General features: G+C 65.7%; 1 non-coding gene across 1 annotated transcript; it reads right to left on the bottom strand.

The window, feature by feature from the left end:
• Positions 1-2,317: 2,317 nt before the first annotated feature.
• Positions 2,318-2,436, bottom strand: LOC141979835 (5S ribosomal RNA). The gene has a single exon (XR_012637225.1). It is a non-coding gene; the product is annotated as a 5S ribosomal RNA (ribosomal RNA).
• Positions 2,437-5,000: the final 2,564 nt, after the last annotated feature.

Here is a 5,000-nt window from a genome sequence, read left to right as displayed (position 1 = left end):
CCGGACGGACGGGGGTCCGCCTGGCCCCTGCCCGCGGGGGCAGGCTCCGGGTTGACCTGGTGGCCGGACGGGAATTAAGCCCGGAGCCCGGGGCAGGGCGACCCCGGACGGACGGGGGTATGCCGGCCCCTGCCCGCGGGGGCAGGCTCCGGGTTGACCTGGTGGCCGGAGGAGAATTAAGCCCGGAGCCCGGGGCAGGGCGACCCCGGACGGACGGGGGTCCGCCTGGCCCCTGCCCGCGGGGGCAGGCTCCGGGTTGACCTGGTGGCCGGAGGAGAATTAAGCCCGGAGCCCGGGGCAGGGCGACCCCGGACAGACGGGGGTCCGCCTGGCCCCTGCCCGCGGGGGCAGGCTCCGGGTTGACCTGGTGGCCGGACGGGAATTAAGCCCGGAGCCCGGGGCAGGGCGACCCCGGACGGACGGGGCTCCGCCGGCCCCTGCCCGCGGGGGCTGGCTCCGGGTTGACCTGGTGGCCGCTCGGGACTTAAGCCCGGAGCCAGGGGCAGGGCGACCCCGGACGGACGGGGCTCCGCCTGGCCCCTGCCCGCGGGGGCAGGCTCCGGGTTGACCTGGTGGCCGGACGGGGAATAAGCCCGGAGCCCGGGGCAGGGCGACCCCGGACGGACGGGGGTCCGCCGGCCCCTGCCCGCGGGGGCAGGCTCCGGGTTGACCTGGTGGCCGCTCGGGACTTAAGCCCGGAGCCCGGGGCAGGGCGACCCCGGACGGACGGGGGTATGCCGGCCCCTGCCCGCGGGGGCAGGCTCCGGGTTGACCTGGTGGCCGGTTTGCTTTCGGGCCACCAGGTCAACCCGCTGCCTGTATGGGGTTGACCTGGTGGCCGCTTTCCTTCCCGGCCACCAGGTCAACCCGCTGAATGTATGGGGTTGACCTGCTGGCCGCTTTCCTTCCCGGCCACCAGGTCAACCCGCTGAATGTATGGGGTTGACCTGCTGGCCGCTTTTCTTCCCGGCCACCAGGTCAACCCGCTGAATGTATGGGGTTGACCTGCTGGCCGCTTTCCTTCCCGGCCACCAGGTCAACCCGCTGAATGTATGGGGTTGACCTGCTGGCCGCTTTCCTTCCCGGCCACCAGGTCAACCCGCTGAATGTATGGGGTTGACCTGCTGGCCGCTTTTCTTCCCGGCCACCAGGTCAACCCGCTGAATGTATGGGGTTGACCTGCTGGCCGCTTTCCTTCCCGGCCACCAGGTCAACCCGCTGAATGTATGGGGTTGACCTGCTGGCCGCTTTCCTTCCCGGCCACCAGGTCAACCCGCTGAATGTATGGGGTTGACCTGCTGGCCGCTTTCCTTCCCGGCCACCAGGTCAACCCGCTGAATGTATGGGGTTGACCTGCTGGCCGCTTTCCTTCCCGGCCACCAGGTCAACCCGCTGAATGTATGGGGTTGACCTGCTGGCCGCTTTCCTTCCCGGCCACCAGGTCAACCCGCTGAATGTATGGGGTTGACCTGCTGGCCGCTTTCCTTCCCGGCCACCAGGTCAACCCGCTGAAAGTATGGGGTTGACCTGGTGGCCGCTTTCCTTCCCGGCCACCAGGTCAACCCGCTGAAAGTATGGGGTTGACCTGGTGGCCGCTTTCCTTCCCGGCCACCAGGTCAACCCGCTGCCGGCATGGGGTTGACCTGCTGGCCGCAGAGGGGCAGGCTCCGGGTTGACCTGGTGGCCGGACGGGGATTAAGCCCCGGCTCGGAGCAGGGCAAGCCCGGGCGGAGGGGGGTCCGCTTGGCCCCTGCCCGCGGGGGCAGGCTCCGGGTTGACCTGGTGGCCGGTTTGCTTTCGGGCCACCAGGTCAACCCGCTGAATGTATGGGGTTGACCTGCTGGCCGCTTTCCTTCCCGGCCACCAGGTCAACCCGCTGAATGTATGGGGTTGACCTGCTGGCCGCTTTCCTTCCCGGCCACCAGGTCAACCCGCTGAATGTATGGGGTTGACCTGCTGGCCGCTTTCCTTCCCGGCCACCAGGTCAACCCGCTGAATGTATGGGGTTGACCTGCTGGCCGCTTTCCTTCCCGGCCACCAGGTCAACCCGCTGAAAGTATGGGGTTGACCTGCTGGCCGCTTTCCTTCCCGTCCACCAGGTCAACCCGCTGAATGTATGGGGTTGACCTGCTGGCCGCTCTGCTTCCCGGCCACCAGGTCAACCCCCTGCCGGTATGGGGTTGACCTGCTGGCCGCAGAGGGGCAGGCTCCGGGTTGACCTGGTGGCCGGCAGGGACTTCAGCCCCAGGGCCCCTGGCAGGGCGACCCTGCCCTTGTTCCCCAGAAAAGGAGAGAGCTGGCTCGCAGCGGGAAAAGCTGCCTACGGCACCTGGGATTCCCAGGCGGTCACCCATCCAAGTACTAGCCAGGCCCGGGACGGTTTACCTTCCGAGATCGGACGGGATCGGGGGCCTTCCGTCCGGTATGGCCGTAGGCACTCGGCTCCGGTCCGCCTCGTCCCCTTTCCCTTACTGACTCCCCTGCCTCGGGTGGGCCCGATCCTTTTTTCCGTTTTTTTTTTTCGCTCCGGAGGCTTCATGAGCCCCCCCCAACACCCCTTTGGGGGTCGGTGAAAATTTTTTTTTCAGACTTCCAGGGGCCCGATCCTGGCCGCGGGCACCCGGCTCCGGGCACCCGGCTCCGGGCCGCCTCGTCCCCTTTCCCTTACTGACTCCGCTGCCTCGGGTGGGCCCGATCCTTTTTTCCGTTTTTTTTTTTCCGCTCCGGAGGCTTCGTGAGCCCCCCCCAACACCACTTTGGGGGTCGGTGAAAAAATTTTTTTCAGACTTCCAGGGGCCCGATCCTGGCCGCGGGCACCCGGCTCCGGGCACCCGGCTCCGGGCCGCCTCGTCCCCTTTCCCTTACTGACTCCCCTGCCTCGGGTGGGCCCGATCCTTTTTTCCGTTTTTTTTTTTTTTTCGCTCCGGAGGCTTTATGAGCCCCCCCCAATACCACTTTGGGGGTCGGTGAAAAAAATTTTTCAGACTTCCAGGGGCCCGATCCTGGCCGCCGGCACCCGGCTCCGGGCACCCGGCTCCGGGCCGCCTCGTCCCCTTTCCCTTACTGACTCCCCTGCCTCGGGTGGGCCCGATCCTTTTTTCCGTTTTTTTTTTTTCCGCTCCGGAGGCTTTATGAGGCCCCCCCTAACCGTTTTTGGGGTCGGTGAAAATTTTTAGTCAGACTTCCAGGGGCCCGATCCTGGCCGCGGCTTCGCAGGCTGGCCTGGGGGGGGGGGCATCTCTAGCTCCGGCCGCGGACGGCGAGACGCTCGGCCACCAGGTCAGCCCGGAGGAAAAGGCTGAAAAAAATGTCTAAGTCCCCCCGGGACACCAGGTCAACCCGGAGGAAAAGGCTGAAAAAAATGTCTAAGTCCCCCCGGGACACCAGGTCAACCCGGAGGAAAAGGCTGAAAAAAAGTCTAAGTCCCCCCGGGACACCAGGTCAACCCGGAGGAAAAGGCTGAAAAAAATGTCTAAGTCCCCCCGGGACACCAGGTCAACCCGGAGGAAAAGGCTGAAAAAAAGTCTAAGTCCCCCCGGGACACCAGGTCAACCCGGAGGAAAAGGCTGAAAAAAAGTCTAAGTCCCCCCGGGACACCAGGTCAACCCGGAGGAAAAGGCTGAAAAAAAGTCTAAGTCCCCCCGGGACACCAGGTCAACCCGGAGGAAAAGGCTGAAAAAAAGTCTAAGTCCCCCCGGGACACCAGGTCAACCCGGAGGAAAAGGCTGAAAAAAATGTCTAAGTCCCCCCGGGACACCAGGTCAACCCGGAGGAAAAGGCTGAAAAAAAGTCTAAGTCCCCCCGGGACACCAGGTCAACCCGGAGGAAAAGGCTGAAAAAAAAGTCTAAGTCCCCCCGGGACACCAGGTCAACCCGGAGGAAAAGGCTGAAAAAATGTCTAAGTCCCCCCGGGACACCAGGTCAACCCGGAGGAAAAGGCTGAAAAAAATGTCTAAGTCCCCCCGGGACACCAGGTCAACCCCGAGGAAAAGGCTGAAAAAATGTCTAAGTCCCTGCTCGGCCATCAGGTCAACCCCATTCAAAGTGACGGGTTGACCTGATGGCCGGCAGTCTCACGGAAGTCCGGATGGGGTCGCCAAAAGTGCCCTCGGCCGACCGAGAGAACCAGGAGGTCGGATAGGATTTCAGATTGGTCCCCCTAAATTGGCGGTTGGATTTTTCGACTAGTTCATTTTGACGGGTGCGAGGAGATTTCTGAGAACAGGTTTTTCGGAACCTGTGAGAACCAGAGATGAGCCTCGGGGACCAATCTGCGCGTTGTACCCGATCTTGTGAGGGGGGACAGGGGCACGTTGGCAGGTGGGGCGGCCCCCGGCCCCCCCGAGCCCCCCCTTTTCCGGCTCTTTTCCTCCGGGGACCCCGTCGTCCCCTCGCACCCCCGGTGCAGGCCCGGTGGCCGGGATGCGAACTCCGACTGTCGGCGCCCCCCGGAGGGAGGGGGGGCCCGCTCCTCTCTCGCCTTCCGATCGATGTGGCGCTCACGTTCGCGACGGGAAGGGTCCTTCGCGGGCCGGCGCCCCCGACCGCAGGGGGCGTCTGGCGTTCAGGCGGATCGGGTCCCTCTTCCTCTTCGCGTCCCCGGATCCTGGGGCCGATTGGGACTTTCCTCCTTTGGGGGGGGGCCCGGGCGCGTGCCCGGCCCTCCGCGCCGTGGGGCCAGCCGGCCGAGATCTCCGCCCTGCGAGGTCGAGCGGCTCCGGCAGCCCACCCAGGGGTCCGAAAACCCAGGGAGCCGCGAGGCTCGGCAGGGCCAAACACGTCGCGAGAGCGAGCAGGGGCGCGCTGCGGTCCCCCGCCGTGCCCGACGGTCCTTCTCCAGGCACGCTCCGGGGCGCGGGCCCCGGGTGCTGGAGCCTCCGTCGGCTGTCGGTGGGACCCACGTACCGCCCTCTCGCTGGAGCCTCAGTAACCCCTGCCGCCCTCCCTGTCTGGGTCGCCGACTTCTTCTCTAGCGGGTTGCCTGGAAGGCGGCCGCGGCC

Source organism: Natator depressus, chromosome 28 (genome assembly GCF_965152275.1).
Source record: "Natator depressus isolate rNatDep1 chromosome 28, rNatDep2.hap1, whole genome shotgun sequence".
Taxonomy (NCBI): Eukaryota; Metazoa; Chordata; order Testudines; family Cheloniidae; genus Natator; species Natator depressus.
The sequence above is the reverse complement of the archived record's forward strand: the minus strand, read 5'-3'. Positions and strand labels throughout refer to the sequence as shown.